A 24,791-nucleotide genomic window follows, 5' to 3' on the forward strand; every position below is an offset into this window, starting at 1 on the left:
TGTTGCTTGAATCACCAGCCAACATGGTCTTGAGTCCTTCCAGGACAAGGGATCTACAGTTGCTCTGAATAACCGGTTCCAGTGTCTCACAATCTACTAATTGTAAAATATTCCTTGTCTCCAATCTAAAGCTACCCTCTTTCAGCTTAAAACCACTGCCCCTTGTCCTTTAACTTACAAGCCTTAGTAAAAGCCTCTCTCCATTCAAAGAGAGCCCCCTCTAAGTATCAAAAGGCTGCAATAATATTTGTGTCTAGCTCTCCAAACACTGGAGCTTGTCTAACATTTGAGTCTTCAGGTGGTACAATGTTTTGGGAGTCTATTTTGATTGCTATCAGTCATGAACCATGCTGGAGGGTTTGTTTCCACATCTTGTTAATCAGGTGTCAGAAGAGAACATATTTCTTTGTCCTACACATCCTGCTTATTTTGTTTCCAGATAAAATGATTTGAAATATGTGCTCATCAATTAATCTTGTATGAACGAGGATTTAGCTGTTCAGCATATTTAGCATCCTTAGTAGGGAACAATTTAGCCTGAGAAATAAGTTGTTTTGGCAAATATTTCCTGAGGTAATTTTGAAAGCTCTCTATCTTATCAAAAGATATCAGAAGTTTTGCCCCTAAGGTCTCTTTCTCTCCATATAACATTAGTAACTCTATAGCTATTACAAAAAGATGTGTTTGGCATCCAGTATGGAAAAAAAAAGTATTGTTGTTTATGAAAGAGTTGTTTCATTCAGGGCAACTAACCATATGTCTTTCTTTTGCAGGGTTTATTAAAAGCATTTGTCTGGTTGAACTATCATCTTAACTTTGTCATTTGACTTGTATGGTATAGCAGTGCAATATTCAAAATTATTTCATAGTGTCCTGTGAATTATGTGGGAAAAATAAAGACATGTTTGCTTGAAACTACTGCTGTAATAGTATGCCTGATGAAATCCATTATAGTTTTTGTGGTATTGTGTCACAGTTTATTTCTTTTCTGGTAGCCTAAGTAATATGTTGCTGGTTTGGTCGTTCATAGTAAAAAGTCCCTCTGTCCCCAGGCCTCTGGAGAAAACTCTAGATTTTCATTCTCTTGCTTTGTCACTTGGCCTGCATTTTCCCACTTCCACCATAACCATTTCCTGGCTTGCAGACAGCCTTGACTACAATGTTCAATGTAAGGTGTGTGTACTGTCTTGAAGTCAAAAATAGCTCATTATAGTCTTGGCAGAACTCCCTGTTTACAATAAAGCTGGTTGACCCCTCTTATGTATTAAACCTGTTGGATGCTTGCTTCTTTCTAGCTTGCTGGGAAACAGCTGGGTGGTTTTCATTCAGAAACAGTTTTTCTGACTGTACAAACAATAAAAAGGCCAGAAGGAACTCTCACTGGTTTTTGTCCTTTCTCTTTCTCTCTTGGAGTCTTTCTATCTCTCTCTACAAACCAGCAAGTAATGAGCTTAGATTATGATTTCTTTGTATTTCAGTTAGACGTAATTTTTTATATACTTGTTCAGTTTCTATACCTTAGTACTGCAAAATGACTTTGGAAAAGAAGCCAGCATGTGGATACTAATCTTTTTTATATGTATTTAAAGAGATCACTTTCTACTCAGTTTCCTGTCCATAAAGATGATCATCCTATTTTCTACATGTAACAGCTATGATAATTCTCCTTTGCACTTTTTCAGTGCCCAGAATGTCTCTGATGCACGAGGATTGGTTTGTTGATAAGAGTTAGGTGAAATAATTAATCAAGTGTACAACTTTTATGGAATGACTGTTTAGGTTGATATTTAGTTTCACATATTTGTTACTTACAGAAAAATTTTACCTCACCTTCTATTGTCCCATGTCACGGCTTGTGCAGGGGACATTATCCTTGCTGACAAGTGCTTTTGGGCCACTAACTCTACATGTTGGCATACAAAATTCCTGAAGTAGCTGCCTGCTGTAGCAATCATTGCTGCCTACCTTCGGCATTTTAATTGCACTGGTTTTGCTTTAGTTAAATCAGAAAAAAATATTGTTTATTGCAGAAATTTAGCAGAGAGGATTTTCTAAACTATTTGGATTTATGCAAATAAGCTGTTTTAAAGGGCTGTCAGGCAGCTTTTCCTCACAATGGTGTCTCTAGCTTTTGCAATAATGTAAAGTTTGTCTTGGTTTTGTTCTCTGCAGTGTATATAATTGCTCACTTTTTTTTTTTCTATTATAGTGGTTGAGTTATTTTGTGCATTACCAGGTGTCATGCTCTGAAAGTCATCATGACCTTAACAAAACTTTTCAGTAGTCTTTTCCTACCTCTGCTTTGAAGACCCTACCATGATTTCTCCAAACATGTTTGCTTACTTTTGACATGTGTTTGCTATATGAATCTTTCCTTCAAATTGAGTGGAATAGGATCTCTTTCTGTAGGCATATATCTACATATGTATATATATATATACTGTAGGCATAATCAGTATGAACTGAAATCTGACTTTGTTGATGTATTTGGATCTTCATTATTCGAACTGTTATTTATTTTGATCCTGTTTGTATTCTGACCACATCATTATAAAATGGCAATTTTGCTTTGCAACATTACAGTTCCATTTCCCTTTTCCACATATTCTGAAGACGTTTTTAACCTTGTTTATGCTAGGAAGGTTCTGCTGTGCCATCAGCAAACCCCCTTTATGTAGACATGGAGCATGCTGACACAAGCTCTTTGGCTTGCTTAATAACACCAGGTCCCTGAATAACAGCAGAAAGGATCTTCTGTTAGCATTGTTTCATCCACACCAAGGTATTGCTGGCCCAGTGAAATCATCTGACAGGGATGGTTTTTCCTCACACCTTGGGCTGACATGAGCAGGCTCAACTCCATATTATAGATGTGTTCTTCATTGTCCAGTTGTCTCTCTGCATTTTGCTTTATTGTGTTTGCATCTCGTGACAGATTGAATATTACTTGCCTGTTTTGCACTGCATCACTGTCTTATGCAGACTCAGCAATTTACTGATTTCTTATCTCCAAAAATTTCAGAATGCAGAGAGATCTTTTTGAACCTAGTAATGACACCAGCTGTAATCGCCAGTTCTCACAAACCTGTTTTCTAAAACAAATGTAGCGCTTTTCGGCAATTGTGGTTTTCATATTCATTCATAGTTTTAAAACAGTAAAAATCTTTATTAAAATGTACCTGCTTACAAAATACGATCATTAAAATTTTATCCTAGAAAAGCATCTTGATAGCTTCTTAGTTTTTTCTGCAAACATGAAAAATGAAAAAAACAGATGCCTTCCTTAAAAAAGGGGGTTTTGACCACAAATGTTTTTGTAATTACTTTCTCAAATTCCCATCTAGTTATGTGTAAAATCTGACTTGTGTGATATTCTCTTAATGAATACATGTTTGTTTCTGTTGGACACTGGTTCACAGAAGGCCTTTGATCCCAAGACCATTTTTTCCATGCAGATCTTCTGTGTCCCTTCAGCCACGACTCTTCTTGATATTTGTGAATTTAATTTTGCATGCATTTTGATGACATTTTCCTTTATTTTCACATTTGCATTAGCAAATAGTCTTAACTGTAATCTTGCTTTAGAGGTAAGATTGTTCAGTAAGTTTGCCCAAAGAGGTACTGTGGTTTCTCTAATCACCCTCCTTTGACCTTTCCTCTAATTCATAAAATGGCTTTATTAGAAAGCATGTAATCTTATTCAGGTTTGATAATTCCAGGAATTGGACAGCTTTCTAAGTTAGCAGTTCATGGTTTCATTGTTTCTTCAAATCCTCAGTTACTGTTGTGAAGACATTCTTAGATGACACTTTCTGTGAGTTCCAAATAGTCTTGGGTCATGCAGAAGATTTGACAGAGAGCATTCAGTATGCTGCTTATGTATTCAGATGCTATTTGGGTGTGTGTCAGCCTCTGTGTCACCAGCTCTGCTGTCCTTTAAAGACAGCTTCTTGCAATTTTGTAGTGTCCCTGTTGTCACCTGTAGGGTCCCGAGTTGTTAAATGCATTCTGTCACGGCATCTCCCTGGGGACAGAATTCTGGGAAGTTGCCGTGATCTTTATGAAAGTTACTCCAAGGCTTTTCTGCAGTGCAGACAATAAAGGAGGGCCAAGGGCAGACTGCTCCTGCTGCAGGTAGGGGACAGTGAAGGAGAAGGGACACAGCTGGGACAGAGAGCTGTGGGGAAAGCCTTGAAAAGCCAGACTTTTCCCTTCTTCTGTTAGTGGGAGGGAAAACATGGATTTGAAACCTGCTGGTTGTGCTGGGAGGGACCCCTCTCTGCTTAGGTCTCCCACAGCAGCAGCCAAAAAATACATTTGTCCAGAACTTTAGCAGCACTAGTATAAAACAGGCCCAGTAGTCTGCTAGGGGTGACCTGTTGTCTGTAGGCAGACAAATGACACAATCACAGCCTTTGTTCTGTTTTTCTATTGTTCGTCACCGGTGTCATTCACTTACAGCAGTAAACCTGCAGCAGAGAGAAACAGGACAGACATGAACCTCTGTGTCTGTGAGGGTGCTCTGCCATCAAAATAATGATGCATCTGGTGAAGCAGAAATCCCAGAGTTTCTGCCTCTCCTTATGGCACTCCTAAGAATAGGGTTTACATTGTTTGAGCTGTCAAATTGTACAGTGAGTATCAAAAGCTGTGTCATGATGTAAGAAATGAGACCACATTCATTTAGGGACCTGTGGAGTTGGTAGGAATTTGAAATTTTGAGCCCTGAGAAACAGATTTGCTGTCAGTCTTAATTTAAAAATTCCTTCCTTCGAAATGTTTGGGAAACTGTAAAACAAGGCAGTATTTGCATATTTCTCAAGAACTGAAAACATCCTTATCCTCAGAAGAGCCCTGAAAATTGAAAATATTTTCCCTTACAGCAGGATTTGGAGACAGAAAGAGTATGGGCTCCCAAAAAGTCTAAAGGTCTTAGCAGCCAATGACTCATGGAAGGTTAGCAAGATATACCCAAAGTGAGGACATGCATCCTGTCAGAAGCAGAAGTTACCTCTCATCTCCTAAGACAAGATTATAGCACAGACTGCTCAGTTGTGCCTCCCCTAGTATTCAGCCTTTTTAATATTTGTTTCAGTGAGTGTATCTGGCAAATCCTTATCCCTTCATAAAAATCAAGAAATTGGACATGATCTTAAAGTACAGAATGAATTCATAACTATTATATGTGGAAGACAACAATGTAACTTTGCAAGCAAATTTGCCCATACAGTATTAGCTGTAATACTATAGACTGTGTTTTGAGTTCTGAACATTTTGTAGTTTTGCAACAGGATGCCTCTGGTAGTTCCTCAAGATAAGACTCAGACCTAAATTATTTCATCGAGCTTGTGAGCCATTTTAAGTATCTGCCCAGGGGCAAGAGCTTACCTGCTCCACAACCAAGTGTTACCACAGAGTATGTAGAGGTTATAAAGACTGGCATAATCAAAAGTGGGATTATCTTATTTTGCACAGTGCTGCTACATATTAATAGAAAATATTATTTCAAGAATATGTCTTGATCTAACCTTCAGACTAGATCCCTACCTGTCTTTGAATTGGTAGGTTTTAAAATACCTGTAGTAGCTCTGCTAAATCATTAGATATGGACAACCCAAAGCCCGGATAAGGTTAAGTCAGATTTTTGATGTCCTGTTCTGTCTGGAGAGGTAGCTTGCATGAAAGTCGCAATTTACAGCCAGAAGAGTTCTACTGTTTCAAAAGACCTGAAGACTGCATAAAAATAAAACTTTGGAAAGTAATAATAATATTATTAATAATAATAACAACAACAACAATAACAGCAATGAAATAGACTCTAAATTAGGAGGAAAAATTACAAAAAAATTACTTCAGGAAGTAATTTTTAAATTTTTTATTAATCTGAAAAGTTACAAGCAAATCAAAGGCTAGAAAATGAAAAAAAAATTTGAAATAATTTTGAAAATTCACATTATGTTCCCTCATATCTTTTTTTCTGAGTGACAGAGTCTGTGTGCTCAAACCCTGTCACTGATGAGTGTCAAGATTTTCAAATGGTACTGTTTAAAACTGTAATCAACATATGTGGGAGGCAGGTGGTCATTTTCCTCAATAATGGGATATAATATGAGTTCATTTAGAGTACTAAATTGAATAGCAATAGGTTCCAAAATACAGAAGCAAAACAAGCACAACACTTTCCATATTTTAAATTACATTATTAGGGCTATTTCATGGATGGATCTGTCAGCAAAGACATACTAGCTGTTTCAAGACAAGTAAAGCTGCAAAATCAGTGCATTTATTACTACATTTCTGAAAAGACTCCATGACAATAAAAAGATAGGCCTCAAAAATGTATTATAAATTTACAAGAAATAGGAAGTAAATTAATGATAACTTTCAGGCACCATTCTGTACCTCATGGTCCATTATCTTATCTGGAAATGAACAGCAGCAACTAAAGAAATTTTTCACATCTATCAGAAGAGTTAAGGTAGCTTTGCTGAAATGCTTAAAAAGAAATAGGAAACACAAAGACCTCCTTAAAGTCCTGCATGATTTATAGTCTTCTAAATTTTTCCATGTCCCCCATTATGTAGTTTCCAGTGAGCACTGTAAGAAAAATCCCATGCTTCTAAATTCCATTACAACTTTTCATCAAGTCATTCATAATTGTCTATCACCAAGACTCTAAGAGCTACCATTTCCATTAGAAGCCTATTTTACACTCTCATGGGATACCCTGGCCAAAAATTTCCTTCTTTTAGAGAACTCATACTGAGAGGTAGAACTATTTCACCCAGAAGCACCCAACTCAATCTCTATTCATTTACAATATGCTACTGGACTAATTTCAGGGAAGTATCTCTTCCATAAACTTGTACTTAAATCTGTGTGTGTTTGTATTATGTACATAATAATATTTGAAAACAGTTTGAAAACAGACTACATGGCCTTAACCCCTTGCACTGCCCTCCACCAAGGCTCACAAGAAGAGTGGGCCTCCTCTTAAGAGAATCCTGTATTACAAGTAGGGGACAAGAAATATAGACCAGGAACCTCTAAAACAAATAAGAGCTGTGAAAATTTAAAGCTCAGCTTTTGTTTTTTGGTTTTTGATGTTTTTTTGTGCCATACTATTACACGGCTTTTATTTCTTTCTTCTCTGTCTTATCAGCTTAGCTCATCACTAGTGGTGTCTTAGCTGCAGCTGCATTCCACTCCTATTGAGGATGAGTGATAGAGGAGAACTGTAAGCTGGTGAATATAAAGCCACTGTCACTTAGTGCAAAATCCAGCAATGTTGCCAGTAGAACAGTCCAAAGCAAGCAGCTGCTCCCTTGTCCCTTATCATCTCTGTTCTGTGTCAGTTCTCAAAAAATGTGCAAACTTTGGCATAAGACCCTGGAAAGGCTGCTGTCTTTATGAAGAGCTGGAAAGTACAGGTTTTGATCCCTTCCTTCACAGCGTGATGCATTTTTTAGCTGCTTTTTTTTTTTTTTTTTTCTGGGTGATTGTTAAGATCCAGTTAGTGAGAGATGCCTCTGTCCAAATTAAGGTCCAAATGACACCATATGTCAAAGACAACAACATGGATTTTATTTAACAATATATGTGTGGTAGAGAGAGGGGTTAAAAATAGAAAGAAAAGGAGAGGGCAGAAAGAGTGGGGGCAAGTGGAAGGCAGTCACCACCTGTGGATCCAACATTGTCCTGTTTGTCCTTCTTCAGCCTGGGCTTCTTGGTGGTGGGGTCCTGCAGTCGTTCTTCTGGGGGTGCCACCTTTATACAGTCCAAGGTCTGGGTATCCATGGGGTGGTCACAGATGTTCCCATAACTTGGGGCAGCATGTGTGTGAGCAGTTGCTTCCTTTCCCACAGTTTGCCACAGCAGGAATTTTTGTCTGGATGTGTTGACCAGGATGTGCTAAGCAGATCTTCCTCCACCAGGCCTGGAATGAGCATTTTCTTCTTGTTGCAAATTCCTCCCTTCTGTTCTTCCCTCAAGTTATTGCCGTGGGGACTTATCTTTAAGCTAGTCTTTTCTGTGACCTTGACAGTGTTTGAGATAGGCAGGTCCTTACAGTCTTTAAGTCCTTACAGTGATGATTGTTTGGCTGAGGGTCCTCTGCTTTCTTCTGCAATTTTTGTTTATGCTGAAGTCAGAGACAAAGAAACAAAAAGCATCATGATAGAACTTTTGCAAGGAAAGCCTTTGCAAAACTGCCTACATCTAACAGGAGGAGGAGAACTTAAATCTGTTTAAAATATTGTTATTAAGCATGCTGAGTACTTCCCCCATATTTCTAAGTGTCCAGAGCTCACAAGAGAAGTGCATGACTAGAGAAAGAAATTTAGTAGCTAGAAATGAGCAGATTGCTGAACGTTATTGATGTAAATTTTATGGAAAAATGAAAGCACCTCCCCTCTACAGATGAATAGAACCATAAATTCCATGTATTTTGATTAAATAGAGCTGCCTTAACTATTATGCCTACTTCTATCAACACTCATTAATTCATGTTGTGCTTTACTAGCATTCTGTGAAGCATGTCAGACTTTTCATACATCACTTGTCAGATTTCCTAAAAGGTAAATGTACTCTTCTGTGCCAGCAATAATACCTTGAGTTCTGGAAAAGTACAGTGATATTTTTGTTATTGTTGTTGCTTTTGTTGATATTAACAGACTCTCTCAGTCTGGTAATGAGGGAGAGAAATTTGTACTTAAAGATACCCAGTAAAGAACAATTTAAAAGTACAAGGAATTAGGGTGTGTGCAATTCCCATGGCTTTAAAAATGCTTAGTGAGGGGTTTGCGGTTTTTCTCTCATACTATAAAATTTTATTTCACAAAATCTAAGTAGGAGAGCTAAATATTATGGCAGAAAATGGCATGTTTTGCTAATGCTTGTGTCTTTGTATTGTTTTTATATATGAGGGCTGTTCCCTCTGTCTTCCTTGGAGACATACCACACAACCCACTCCCATAACTAATGACAAAACAAAAAGGAGTAGTATGTGACCTCAAGAATCCTTTTTTTTTCAGAGAAAAATAGTGGTATCTTCAAAGCTTTGAGTTTCAAAACTCTAGCACCAGTCTTTCAAGCCCTGAAGTAGTCTACTGTTATATGTTGTAGGGTTTTGTTATGCAAAGCATGCACAGTTTAAGTAAGAAAGGTTCTGCAGAAAGTTGAATCTCAGTGTGCTGTAGGTAATGTCATGTTTACACAACTGAGTTTCAACAGACTAATTCTCTACTGTGTTCCTAGGAGCAAGACTTAAGGCATGATCCTGAGTGTTGTATTCCATACATGAAAAAACTACAAAATTCAAGTGGATCTAGCTACATCAACTGCATTTCAGACCAGGCATATGCATTCAATACAGACAGATCAAACAGCAAGTTGATTCTGTAAAATGTGAGCAATTTAATCCAATCCAGAAACACATATGTTAATACACCATCACAAAGTTAATTCTCATCACCTTTCAGAAACAATTCCTCAGAAGTCATAGAAAATATCACACCAAGTGTTAAAAGAGTATTCAGATTCAGATTCTGCACATGAAAATCCGTGAGTTAGAGAGTTTCATCATTTTATCTCATTCCTACCCTCAAAAGCAATTCCGTTGCTTTCTGGATCATTTAATTATCTAGAGTTGGAATAACAAGCTCCTCACTTGCATATTTTCTCTGGTTCAGATATAAGAGGCATGATAAAACCCAGGATTACGTTACCTCTATTCTGTTCTTGGCTGATATTTAAGTCTTTCTGGGATTGTTGGCAACCATTCTCTTTAAATCTTAGCAAGGACAGATGCTTTCTGAACTGTACTAGGAATTTGTAAAGGAGAAACAAAATGTTGGGTTATTTAATTTCATCTGCCTTTCTACAAAGTGGAGCAAGTATTTGGTAACATTTGAGGCCATAATATGACAAGGAGTTACTCTGAAAGAAAATATCACCAGCCCATTAAGAAATGGAGCAAAAAGACAAAGATTTTAGCATATTTGAAAAAATTTTAAAGCCATGCTACTTTTTTTAGGTGTGCACATCATTAGCTGTAAACTTGTTGTATAGTTAGACTGTCCAAGGACTTAGGGCTAAACATGTGCTTAAAAATCTGTAGTCTACCAAAATTAAAATCCACCTATTTTTACAAGTACTTATAGTCAGGTGACGTTTGTACTCTTTTTTATCCCAATGCATGTACTACTCCCTTCCCAAGTTGTACATGCCATGATGTTACAAGTCCCTGTAAGAGTCACCTTTAGGTACAGTGGCTTTAAATATTTTTTCTTTATAAAAAAAAAAATTCTATTAAATAAATATCTAAAAAATGACTCTACATCATCATGCATTTCTCAGCAAATGTTCCAATAAAAGGAGAAAACTAATGGCTGCTGCCAAGTCACCACTGGCTGTTAGATAACATTTTCAAAGCCTTTGCAAGGCCAGAGGAGTGAGGACACCAAGTGGTTATATCCAATTATTTACTGTGGCACCTGTGAACTGTGCATTGTGTTTGCACAGAGCATTGAAACAACAAGGATTAAATTGATGTCTATATGGTAACACTGGTGCTATGAAAGATTTTTCCTGCATGTGTCAGAAAAATCTGCTGTAGGGACCCTTGCCAATGAAGTTACATAGAGAGAAGACAAAAATACAACCTAAAAAGTGAAGACAATCCAAAGATGGCACGAGAGTTTATTCAGGATGGAAGCCTCCTCTCACCAGTTTCCAGCAGGAAGTTCCCAGTAGCTGGTGAGCAGGTCTGCACTGATACCACACACTGACTTGCACTGAGGCCCCAAAACTCAAAGCAATTCTGGTTCTCTGCATATATTTGGAGTTTTGCAGAGTCATATTAAGAATTTATTAAAATATGTATTATATTAGTATTATCATAATTGCTACATTTCCTATATTTAAATTTTATATTTGTACATTGTTCATTTTCATATATTTGCATATTTACCTCAGGAAATTGAGGACCTTCTGAAAAACATCAGAAATGCTGTAATTGCCATTGACACATATTTGTAGCTGTGATTCAAGGGCAAGAATGTAGAACTGGAAGACAAAGTCTATTAAGTTTTCTTGGGGTAAGCAGGAGGAAATTGGAAAGAAGACCCACTGATGTGAATCCTCATATGAAGGGACATCAGAGAAATTAAGAACGGGCCTAGAAAGAGGAGAAAAAAGTACCTTTCAATTCTTTGTTATACAAGTTTTGCATATGTGGCATTTTGTTTAAAAAAAAGTGTCTCTTGCCTGAAATTTCTTGTTGTTCTAGGAAATAAACATGCAATCAGCAAATTCCATTTTATGTGGTTGTTTTCAGCAGTAATATGTGTTTAATTCTAAGATGGTATCAAACTATTTCTAAAATAATGGTTATGTTATCTGGAGAAAAAAATAGCTCTCCCAATATTTTTTTCATTCTGAGTGGTTAATTTTTTACAAAAGTCTTGCTTTACTTCAAAAGAGTAATACCTCTTTTGAATAGTGCATCTTGCATTATATGACTACTGAACCTAATCTTTCAAGGAGCAAACCTATACCAGATAATTAAATTTTAGGAAATAGAAAGTTTTTCTAATTGCATTCATTTTGTAATTTAGTAAAATACTAAGCATATATTTAAAAATTGATTTTATCTCCATATTGCTTCTATGAAGTTCATAAATTGTGTACCTGCTGCCATAAAGGCACACAGGTGAAACCCATCACATTTGTGTATTACTAAAGAAAATTACATTTTGATTGATGCATGAAATGAGCTTCATCGCCTAAAATGAAATATTTACAGTGACTCTACTAAATGCCCTGCTAGTTTGCTCATAATGTCAACCTTTTAAAAATAATAAATAGGACATGAAACTGAGTTTATTGATTAAGATTGAGACTTCCCAGGAAATAAAGGAAAATTACCTCAGTAAAGTTGCAATACCAACACTTCTTGATTCCAAATATGATATAAGAAATAAAGGCTGAAAAATGCTAAATATTTGAATAAATATGCCTAGACTATCAGGATTTAATACTCCATTAAATGTATTCAATATTTTTCTGATTGTTATCTCTGTTGTATTTCTCTAATTCTGTGTTTGTGAACATAAAATATCTTGTTGAAACATGATTGAGTTTTTTTGAAATTTTCTTTTTTTTGTGTAAAGAAAAGCAAGTTCATTCTGATGTTTAAGTTCATTCTGATGTTTGGTAGGTTTTTTTTTTTAATTATGATTTGGCTTTCTGTATGAATTATTGAATCTATTCACAGATTTATAATCAGAGTTCTGAATTTCTTGGTTTTCTAATAGCAAAAAAGTTTTTATTCAGATAGTGATCACATTTACTTGTTCCCAAAAACAAAAGAGGATGACATGCATAGCAGAATTATAAAATTGATAATTTAATGAGTTTCTTCACAAGTATATTTAAACAAACTGAGAAAACTGAGAAAACTATGGACTTTTTATGGCAAGCAATATTTCTCTAATAAAATTTCTTTTATTTTTCTTTTTCTTTTTCTCTTTTTCTTTTTCTTTTTCTTTTTCTTTTTCTTTTTATTTTTTTAATTTTTTTTATTTTTTATTTTTCTTTTTTCTTTTTCTTTTTTCTTTTTCTTTTTTCTTTTTCTTTTTCTTTTTTCTTTTTCTTTTCTTTTCTTTTCTTTTCTTTTCTTTTCTTTTCTTTTCTTTTCTTTTCTTTTCTTTTTTCTTTCAGTAGAAGTCCTTTAAATGTTGTATTGCCACTGTGATTCTCTTCAGTACCTCCAGCTTCCTTATTGCTGAGATCAGCTGCTGGCATTCCCCTGATAATATCCTAAGATACTATTGAGAGCTGCTCTGAAGAATAGCTGCTCTATTTTTAATTTGCATTTTTCGTGTTTTCACTGTTGCACTGCATCTCAAGAAGAGAGGCCTGGAAAGGAAGTTGTCAGTTCCAGTCCAGGATTCAGGCAGGAAGGTGTACAGTATTGCTCTATTTTATGTCACTATAGGGAAGATGAACTCACAAGTAGAAGGATAGATCAGAATATTTCATCTTCATCTTCCTGCCACACCCCCATTATCCCCAGAATACACTGTTTCAACAGGAAACTTTGCTGAAGAAAATAACCTCTCACTGGTACGTGATTTCTCAGGGATGGGACTGAAGTACTGCTTCGATATCATCAGGAAAACTCACTTCAGTAATTTATATTTTAGAACTACTTACATTTGAAATTCGTGATGAAAGAGCAAAACTTGGGAAAGCTGTGTGGAAATTCAAGGCAAGAACTGTATCACAGAAACCAGTTGCACAAATGCTACCCTCATTCTCTGCTTGTAAAAGCTGACAATGATGATTGCTTCAGCCTTGCAAAACATTGAACAAATACAGCCTTGAGGCCCTCATAATTTAGGCCAACTTTCTTTTCTGAGAGAGGTCAGTGACACAGATTTTAACTGTCTTTGGTAATGTCTTCTATTTACAAAGTGCTGACAGCTCTATTTTGAACGGAGCAGGCCAAGGCAATACCAAAGTAGTTCCAGAAAATCTCACCTTACATGCTACTACTAATGCTTCAGGTTTTGTAGGTAATGGATTACCTTTCTAAAATCAGTCCCTTTTCTTTATTTTTGCAATATACTTCTAAGATGCAAAAGCATCTGTGATGGAAGTCACTGGTCATAACTAATTTCCACAGATTAAAAGTTTTATTCTCAAACAGTGATTTTTTAATTGAGATTTGAGATTTTGACATAGTTTTTGAGAATTTGAGATGCAAACTTAAAAAAAATTAACAGTGATATGATGAATTCTTTTAATTCTGCTGAAAATCCCTCTGTGTAACAAGATGTTTCAATTCTGATAATACACACGTTCTTAAAGATGTGTATATTGCCATATTTATTGTCTTTTGAAATGTGTTTGCCCATTCCTGCTAATTATTGTCAGATCCTAATAGACTCCTTCATGTGGGGACAGGTATTTAGCTCATTCTTTTACAATATTATTCTGGAAAATTCCTGTGACCTGTCTATTAACCCATGTGCTATAAACTTCTTTGTTATTGTTCACCTGGCTAAATGACAATTTCTAAGCCCAAATAATTACCTTTGACAGACGTGAAGGTGAGAATCAACACTGTACAACAAATGATTCTGTGAAAAGGCACACTATCATGCTGAATGCTGTTACCAGCACTTTATCACAACTCTCATTATAATCACACATAATGGGGTTATTTTAAAGATTTGGGCTTGGGATTTTTTTTTAGTCCAACAGAATGGGCATAATCCCCAGCACCTAACAAATTATTTAGGTTCAGATCACAGTGTTTCCTCTGGATAATAAGATCAAAAAGATAATGAGGTTCTCTTCATATATTCTGAAATTATTATATTTTTTTAGCCCAGTAGAGCTCATTATGATCATCTCACTCATCCTCCTGCACTTGGGTCACAGCAACCCCAAGGAGTGCCACAGGCTGGGGACAGAGTGGCTGCAAAGCTGCCTGGCAGAAAAGGACTTGGGGGTATTGGTCAACAGCAGCTGAACATGAGCTGCCAGTGTGTGCCCAGGTGGCCAAGAAAGCCAATGGCATCCTGTCGTGGGTCAAAAATAGTGTGGCCAGCAGGACTAGGGCAGTGATTGTCCCTCAGTACCCAGCACTGGTGAGGCCACACCTTGGAAACCTCCAGTTTCAGCACTCTCTGTTAAGGAGGGATGTTGAGATGCTGCAGCATGTCCAGAGGAGAGCAACAAGGCTGGTGAAGGGTCTGGAACAGAAGTTCTATGAAGAGCAGCTGAGAGAGCTGGGGTTGTTTAGCCTGGAGAAAAGGAGGCTCAGAGGGGACCTCACTGCTCTCTACAACTGCCTGAAAGAAGGTTTTGGCCAGATAGGGGGTGGTCTCTTCTCCCAGTCAGCTAGCAACAGGATGAGAGGACACAACCTCAAGCTGCACTAGGAGAGGTTCACTTTTGGCAACTGGAAGCATTTCCTCATGGAAAGATTGTCAAGCATAGAACAAACTGGTCAAGAGGAAGGTCAAGTCACCATCCCTGGAGATGCTCAAGAAAGGACTGGATGTGACACTTAGTGCTATGGTCTAGCTGACAGGGTTGTGATCAGTCAAAGAATGGACTCAATGATTTTAGAGATCTTTTCCAACCTAAACAATTCCATGATAACACAGGCCATATGTTTCATTCCAAGATTTCTGTCTGAATTTCAGCTACCTGCAGCTGAGCTGGGACTTAACTTGTAATAGAAAGCTTAATTTGATGTAAAGACTCTCTGCTTAATTGAATGCTCTACTTCCCCCAGTGATTTGCTGCTTCTGTTACAGCTGTCATCAATAAATGCATGCACAGTGTAAGCTGAAATGCTTTTGTATAGTGGTAAAGTTTTCCTTAAAGCATCTTGGAGGAACGTTAAGCACTTTTAAGTTTTTTGAGAGTTTTGAGCCAATACTTTTTGCTCAGGCAATTGAAATATATCTGCAAGGCAAGAGTAGTTCAAAGCTGCCAATATGAAGAGAGACAGGTGCCTTTTAAATTATTCATAGATCTCTGCTGGCTATCCATCTTTTTATAGATAGGAGTTTTTGTATTGTTTTGTTGGGGTTCTTTTTTCCTTTCTCTCTTTCCTTATCTCTGATGGGTTTAATGCATTTATTGCACTCTTAGCTCCCTGAATAGATGTGGGAAATGCAAAGGCAAAGCTTTAACTAGTAAGAGAACAAAAAATATGTAGTGGTTGAACAGATTCTGTCTGTTTGTCACTGACAGCTATCTTAGATTGTTAACGTGCTTCACAGGAAGACTTTTTTTTTCTTTTTCTTGTGACTTCATACTGATAGCTATAGATCTTTGTGACAACAACTCAGACAACAATCAGAGTTGGAAGATCAGTTGCACAAACCTGCAACAACGTGTATTATTATATATTTGATCCGTCTGGTAAAAAAATTATTATTTTTGAGGAGAGAGGGCAACAAGAGTGAATAGTTTGCTAAATATTAATTTTAGTTGTATTAATTTTAACCATGCAGCTGTAGAAATTACTTCACTTATTCCCAATGGTTTTTTCTCCTCTGTCCTTATAAGATTTATTTTATTCATCAGCTTTCCTTTAAAAAAAATAGATTCTGCATTATAACTATATCATTTACATCCTTGTCTTACTTGAGGTAAAAATATCTTCCAAAATTCTTTCTCCTTTCTCATCTTGGTGTCTGCTTAGTCTTCACCTCTATCTGTTACACCTCCATGCATACAGTCAAAGAGATGGACCAACCTATATATTGGCACATGATTCTAATGCCTGATGTCAAGTTTGAAAATAAAGTGTGAAGTCAATGCATATTCAAAAATACAAGACCTTGAAAATGAAAATCTCAGTCAAGAAAGATACCTTCCCAAGGTAGGGCTAAATACAGATGCTGTGCAGGAACATGTATGAGAGAATATGCACATGCAAGAAAGGTGACCTTTCATTTGGCAATGATCAATAAAATAATCTTAGCTGTTGTTAGCCAGCTTGCCAGTCTGACCTTCAGGTGTTAGGATTTGAGGTGGCTTGTATTTGGATAGACCCCAGAAAGTCTTGAAGGCCATAAACCAGCTCGGGTGGGTGCTGAATTCCTCAATGTTAGGTTTCACAGTCAAATAGGTTCAGAAAAGTTACCTCTTACCTCTGGAGAACTGGAAATAAATTCTCAATAATTTTTTCACTGAAATACTACTCGGCCTAAAATTGTAGTGTCTTGAGCTGCTCTTATCTATCACATGGGCCTTTCATATTAGCTGGAGTCACAGAGAACAGAGGCATTCACACATAACCATTTCAGCATTCTATTAATCAAACTTTGGTTTCCTCTTGAGTTCCTCTAAGACTGCAGTAGGTAGATACTGAGACTGTGTTTTGGTCAGTTGTTTGTTTTTTTGGTTTTGTTTTTGTTTGGTTTTTTAAGAACTATAAAATAAAGGTCAGATGTGCCTTTACATTTTGGGGTTTTTCTTTGCATGGAGACCAAGTGTTGTTATACCTTGGATTGATGTAGAGAACAGCAAATACTCCCTATTCCATTAGAAGAATCTTTTTATATTGTGTTCCTGGACCTAAGGGCTGTAATATTGTATTTTACTGAGGAGTAAGAACAGAGAGCAAGACATCAGCATATGCACCAAAAATTTGAAAATAAACCTCTTATCTCTTCAGCACCTTCACATCATTATACTCTGTAAGTCTTCAGAATATATATCCTTCAAGGCAGTGGCTTACCTTGTCAGTAGGCAATAAATTGATTTTGCTGTCGAGATCTGGATTAGTACTCTGATAGATATCCCAGGCTTCAACTTTTTTTTTTTTAGTATTTCAACCTATAAAAAAATAGAAATTATTAGAAACTGTGAACAAATCTCCATTGACTTGAGATTCAGCTTGTTCCCAGAACATTTCACCTGTTGCTCCATAACATTGCAAGTGATCGTAAACACCTCTGTGTTTCTTTCTTGTCATGAGAAACATCTACATAAACAAGTAGTTAGGAGTACTGATAGTTAAATAATTAAAACTGTTTTACAGTTATCCAGTGTTCTAATAAGCAGGAATTCATCATAAGTAAATGGAAAAAGTCAGCTGTTAGTCATACCTGACCTTGAATGCAATTAGCAGTTCACTCAGAGAGCAAAATTGTGTTGTGGAGATGTTTTTTAACACAATATCAAGTGTACTAAGTGTACTATTACATCTAGACAAGTGCTTCTTGCATAAGGATTAGATGTTTTTCTTTGATTTTATTTTCTTGCCAATATTGAAATCTGAGAGGTGTAATACTGATGGAGAAGAAGTATCTTTAAACCTTCTCTTGACCTTAAATAATTTGAATGATAATCAAAATACCTAGTTTTTCATTATGAGATAGTCATAGCTTTAGGCTGCAAAATTTATCAGAGTATGTTGCTGTATATGTTATATAATATTTAAAGCAATAGGCACAAGATGGGTCAGATGGTCTAGGTCCAATTCCATGGCCTTGTCCCATATTATGGGATCACAAACAAACAGGATGGGCTGAGCCTGGCTGGATGCCACCTAAGCAGCTCTACCCCTTCCCTCCCCAGTTGTACAGGAGAGAAAAAACCTAATGAAAGCCTTATGGCTCGAGATAATGGCCAGTTCATCATCACAAATAAAACATACTCAGCTTGCATAAATTACCTGAATTTATTACCAACCAAATCAGAGATGGAAAAAGAGAAATCAAACCACCTCTCCCCACCTCTCTTTTACTCCAAGGCTTAATTTTTCCTCAATTCTCCACTTCCTCTCCTGCAGCAGTGCAGGTTGATGGGATATGGCAGATATGATCAGATACTCACATGTGAGCTGCTCCAGCGTGGGTCCCTCACAGGGTCACAGCCTCATTTGGGCATATTCACCTGCTCCAGGGTGGGTTCCACAGGCTGCTGGTGGATATCTGCTCCACCATGGTCCTCCATGGGCTGTAGGGACACAGCTGCTTCACCACGGTCTGCACCACAGACTACATGGGAATGTCTGCTCCGGTGCCTGAAGCACCTCCTTGCCCTCCTTCACTGACACTGGTGTCTGCAGAGTTGTTCTGCTCACATATTCTCACTCTTCTCTGCTTGCAATTTCTCCTGTAAAGTAACTTTTTAAGCATCTTAAATATGTTATCCTGAGGCACTGTCACTATTGATGATGGGCTTGGCCTTGGACAGCAGCAGGTCCATCCTGGTGCTGGCTGGCACTCTCTCCATCTGAGACAGGGGAAATTTCTGGCAGCTTCTCAGAGAAGCTGCCTTTGTAAGTGTCCTGCTACCAAAACCTTGGCACCAAACTCAATACAGCAAATCATTTAATCTTTCAGTGCCTATGTTTTTTCATCTAATGACTGGAAGTAAGTGCTGCCTTTCTCCTATTAATTTTGGTTACTTCGGTTCTTATCCTAATAAGCATGAATTGTCTGTTGGTATGTTTTACAGTGTTGATCACATTTGGCCACAGACCTCAAGGAGAGATTTAAGCATAAAAGAGAATTTTCACTACAACTGTAACATTATAAAACGACACCTGATATTGCTATTCTTCACCTATGTCCCACAGTGGTTTTGCTCCTTCAGGGACTTAAGTAGTTTCAAGTACAACAGATGTAGTCATGTCTGCCACCTGCCTATAAGTTAGAATTCAGATATGATAGCAAATTATCTGTCCATCCCTGTGTAAGTTTATGCAGTTGTCCACATGCTCTTTCAGCAAATTTACATGTGCTAACTGTAGGGCTCTACATGAAGCTTGGTTTTCCCGGATGAAAATATAGTCTGATATCCCAAGATTTCATGAGTAAGCAAAAGGAATGTTTGATTGTTGCCTTTCTTTTCTTGGATATATAATGCATGGCCTCTAAGGTAGTGAATACTTTGATTTCCATGTTAAAGCTTTCTGTACATTCAATACGTATGTATGATCTTAGAATTATGTCATGGTTGATAATCAGGAACATTGTCAGAAAAAAAAAGCACTGTCATTCCCACTCAAATTAAATGAATTTTAAAATTCATTGGTAGAGGCAATGTTTTTCATTACATTTGTATTTAGTAAATAAAAAACCCCCACACTTTAATCAATAATGAAATTAAATCTTTCCCAAAATGCTGAGAAACTAAAATTGCTTCTTTTCTTGGCTGTGACAAATGTAATTCCCTCTGCCAAGCATGTCAGTAATCATGTGTTTTTCTTACATCTCGCCAGGTATTATGCCAACATGTAACCTAAGTTCCAAACATTTTGAGATTGAACAGAATTTATTGGGTACATTATATATGACTGAAATTTATCTAAGAATACATTAGGTGCACAAGGCCTCTCTACACTGCAATGGCTTTCTGCTGCTTGAAGATTAACTTACATTGGGCAGATAGTTTTCTATGAAGTTTGCCTTAAGCAAGGCAGTGTCTAACCTCTACTTTGCAAGAGCTTTATGTGCCTCATATCTGAATGTTCATTCAGTTGTGCAGATGCTGCTGCTGAAGCTCTGCCACGGTCAGCAGAGTGATACTGTTTAAGCCAAGCAATCTGGGATCCTATACAAAAATTCTTCCAATGAATACTGGCAATTACTTTCCTAATGGGTTATAATTAGAACAGAAAATTGAAAGTTTTGTATAACCTATTAATTCATTAATGAATTTTTAATTGGCAAAGTTTCCTCTAGCATAAAACTTTTCTTTCCAGTGGAAGTCAGTGTAAGTCTCTGCTTTTAGGTGACTATCCATTTTTTCTCAAAACACCATTCTTATTCATACTTGAGAGCAAAGATAAGCTGTGAAGTCAATCTGTATGGTACCAATATTTTGGTTTTTGCTCTTTTTTGGTGTACCTGTTGGCAGTCTGAAATGTTAGCAACTTTGGGGATCAGGCAGGTGTGATGTGTTCAGGAATCCATCTTACATGCATAATGCTTGAACATTTGTACTGATCCATTCTCTATTCCAGCTCTACAGAGTCATATTTATTTTTGTACAATTTACATAAAATTTTCTTATATTTCACTGAACTACAAAATCATTATCTGTAACTAAAGGATTGTATTCTAGCTTTTTTGAGTAAAAGACTTGTAGGTTTTGATTGAGCTTGTAGAAAGGAAGGTTAATGCCCAGTTTTTTGGCACTCTGAAAAAATTGACAGCAGATAGTGGACAGTGCAGGGGATGTGGAGATTCCAGAGAATTGGACTGCTAACATTTTCTTCTTTCAGCTGTATGTCCAGCCTCAGGGACATTCAAAAGACAGCTATTATCAGTCCTATGTAACTATAACCCTGATGTGTAACCACTAAATGTTAAAGGAATTCCTGCTCTTGGCCCCAGAGAGAAAGAAGGAAGGGTGAATCAGTAGGAATATTGTATGAGGGATGAAGAAAGAACCCAATTAGGCCTGGCAAAGAGACAAAATATCATAAGCTAAATATGGGTTAGACATATGAGGAAGATTTCTCACATAATTCAAAACTTTTTTAACCAGTTAGCTGTAGGAGAAAATCTGTCAAGAAGTAATACATGCAAGATAAGTAGCATAAGTATCTCAGCTACAAAAAGTTATGTGTCTAATCATAAATTTTTCAGGAAACATAACAAACCATTTCTGTTCCACGTTACCATGTGTAGAAAGCTCTATGAGAAAGAGAATGTAGTCACAGCACAGGGATAAATCCTGAGCTGTGACCTTCATATCAAATCTAAGGCAGAAAGGACTTTACACTCTGAAAATGGAAAGCACTGAGGACTTTCATAGCCACTGTCACTTTTGAATGTTGCATAACAATTATAGGAAAAAGCCCAATCTGCTGGGAACTCAGCTGAGCGTTTCCTTGTCCCCTAGGAATGAGCTTTACTCTACGGCATGCAAAAGAAAATTATGACAATACTTTTCTCATTAATATGATGACACAAGTCTACACATTAGTGAAATAACCCTGGCTGCTTTCAGTCTTTAACAGAGCTTCAAAAGGAATGGTACAAAGTAAGATCCTGGAACAAGGAAGGGTGTTTATGTCAGCAGTGATTTTTTTGATGGAAGGGAGACACATATATGAATTAAGGGATCCAGTTAAGTACCCATTGTTGCTGATCTTTCAGGTGAGACAATATATGTAATTCTAACAAGCTGATGTGGTCTATATTTCTATGCTATACAAAACTATGAGCCAAAGGTACCCAAAAGCTAACTTCTGTGACTATATTATGGAAGGACTCTTAACAGACACTTGCACACATGGTAAACGGGTCACTAGTGTCTAATGACAACAGATGTTAGTCCTTTGCATTCCTGCCATTGAAATTCAAATTGTTCTTTCCCTTGAGCCTTAAAGCTAGCTATAGCCCACAGGTACTATTTAACTGGATACCATTCTGTGCAATTTTTGCAAGGGGTTATAATATTTTGCTTTCAAACTCTCCCCAGTAAACAGGAAAGAAATAATTTGGTTGATATTCAGTTTTGTGATGTTGTGTTCATCTTCTGTGATCAAGTTCTATTCTTTCTTCCTACTTAAAACAAAATTATTTCAATTCATTTGATAGACAAAGTGTATTTTTCTTCTGCTCTTGTACAAAGCTCTCCAGAAGAAAACGCAAAGTGTAATCAAGTTGTGTAGGACTGCATTAACAGCTTTAATGTAAAAGGAGGCAGAAAATGTGCAATAAATCACCTGGTTAAAGCCTGAAATCCGCTTTTTGTTTATACATTTATTGATTTTTTTTTTCTCTAATCATGTCTAACACCTTTAATCATCAGTTGCTTGCCTGCCCTCTATTATCCAAAATCAAAGTAATAGACTTCAGCTAAACAATAGTTCCAATTTATAGAGTGACAAGGAATGCCTTTTATCCACCAGAGTCTCCTTCCACCTTCAGGAAAGGACAAACTATTCAAATGTTTTTCAGTCTTCATGAAAAAAATTGCCAACAAAAAGAAAACATTTCCCTATAAACCATCGCTGAAACAGCCAGAGAGGAACGCAGTGATTGTTTTGTGCCGATTTTTGTTGGTTTTGCTAAAGTAATTACATGAAGGGTGAGGTGGGCAGGATGGAAGGCAAAAGGTTATGATACTGTCATGGCCCAGAGTAAATGCATTCTCCTGAACTCCCCCACCCATGCTGCAGCCTTCTGTATTTTATAACATGGAAAAGCACCCTCTGCATAAATTTTCTGCTTTAGACAGACCTGGTTAATGACAGGTGAGACAGTTGCTGATTTACAGTGAGAAATGTTGATGAGTGGGTAAGTATGGTCATTAGTACTGAATGTTAGGACTGCAATACATGTCTTCATGTCTGACTCAGCAACAAAGGCTAGTGCAGACTTGAGTACTCTCTGCTTGTGCATTTTTTCCGTATACTCAGTCACACTGCATGATATTTTAGAGAATTAGAGACACTAGCATGCTAACATTTCCCCTTATTCCTTTTCTCTTCTTACAAGTAAATGTTAGTTGTCTAAAATGTCAAAGGTTTCATGTGTGACTTTTAATACACATTTCTTGGTTTGTTGGGTTAGTTTGGGTTTTTCTTAGGTGTTTTTTCTTTTAATAAACCTAGTGCAGAAACAAAGTGAAAACCAATTCACTATTTCCTTTCTTAACATCCTCACATGTGTTGACTGACAAGCTGAAAAAGTGGGTGGGCAAAAGAAATTTTCACTAAAATATTTCTCCCATAAATGCTTTTCTAAAATTTTTAAATCAGTCTTAAACAAAAATTACTCCCAGCAGTGTTAGGGGGTGTTTTGAATACTCCACTGATTATAATTCCCCAATATCTATTGTTTCATCATTCCAGCATTAGGGAGATATTAAATAGTTCTTGCCATGTATCTCAATCTATTATTTCCTTCGTTTTATTTCACAGGTCATTTGCAATCTCTTGAATGTGAAAGGTAAAAATCTTTATTGTATAAGCAGTAGCACAGAAACAAGGTATGAAAGTGGATCAGAATCTTGAAAGACAACACTTTTTCCTTCTGATTGCTTTGGTAATTGCTACTTAAGGCTCTTCCTAAATAATGCTGGCTTGCTTATAATGACAGTTTTTAGTAGTAGCTCATAGGATCCTCATCTTTCAATTCCCACTGTATAGTGTACTTCCAGCAGAGAACTATAAAATGGTTTCTGCCCCAGAGAGCTTACACTGATTTAAGTTGTGATTGATAGAATACTATCAACCCAAGTGCTTTCAACTTTTTGGGCCTTTCAGTAAGAAACCCAGATAAGAAAGAATAGGAAAGAAACAATATTTTATTTTGAAATTTTAAGATACAGCCAAAGGTTTTTTGTATAATGGAGACTGGAACAGACCAGTATGTGGTCTTCAGCTTTTCCTTTGCCTATTGATTCAGGAAAGGAGTAATTTGGTACCTGGATTTCTGGGCTAGCTGTATCTTGAAGGGGCCACCATCCTTCTATTTTTGTGTTTGTGTATTCAGCCTGCAAACAGTAGCTGATTTTATCAGGATTTGTGGTGTGCTTTTTGCCCAATAGCAGTGTAAAAGTGACTCAAAGTTTACACTACTGTTAGTCCATTGATTTAAGTGGATTCCTGGATGTACCAAAATGAATTAATAGGCAGCAACTCACTCTCACATCAGAATAGGCAGAGTAGAGCATGTAGTCCCCTTTTAGTAGAACAAGGGATACTGTATGTTGTCATTAAGGCATACAGTTTCTTATTAAAACAGTCTATAGAGAAAGAGAATAAATGATATATTGCAAATTGATATAACTAGCAGAACAGTCGACATGAACAAACCATAATTAAATATGTGGGGAATAGGATGATCCATGTTAAACAATGTGTGAACATAATTTCACAGAAAGTTATATATGCAAAATCAAACTCTGCAAAGTATATTTATATTGCTTAATAAGAAGAGAAGAAAATGTGTACTGAAAACTGACAGAATACAACCAACCATGAAATCTCATGAGTTTGAAGAAAAGCTACTAAAAGCCACCAAACCAACAAAATATCAAAATATGTTATTGAGCAGGAATGAAACAGAGTTCTAGCATTCAGCCAGTGACTTTTACCCACTTTACATACATTCAAAATCTGGTCCAGATAAGCTGCCCATCAAATCATCATTCTTGCCTCTTAATATTGAGGGATCTCCATTGTCATTCCATAGACAATTTCATGGAACAAAAATCTCATGAGAAACAATGATCTGTTGATGGTCTTCAAGGAGAAGTTGAGAAGTTACCTGAACAGAAAGATGCTTAGA

General features: G+C 36.8%; 1 long non-coding RNA gene across 1 annotated transcript; it reads right to left on the reverse strand.

The window, feature by feature from the left end:
* Positions 1-5,860: 5,860 nt before the first annotated feature.
* On the reverse strand, positions 5,861-20,231 carry LOC148225216 (uncharacterized). Its single transcript, XR_015802401.1, has 3 exons — positions 17,270-20,231; positions 10,970-11,176; positions 5,861-8,140 (listed from the first exon to the last, which is right to left on the reverse strand). It is a non-coding gene; the product is annotated as an uncharacterized LOC148225216 (long non-coding RNA).
* Positions 20,232-24,791: the final 4,560 nt, after the last annotated feature.

Source organism: Sturnus vulgaris, chromosome 1 (assembly GCF_052056855.1).
Source record: "Sturnus vulgaris isolate bStuVul1 chromosome 1, bStuVul1.hap1, whole genome shotgun sequence".
NCBI lineage: Eukaryota > Metazoa > Chordata > Aves > Passeriformes > Sturnidae > Sturnus > Sturnus vulgaris.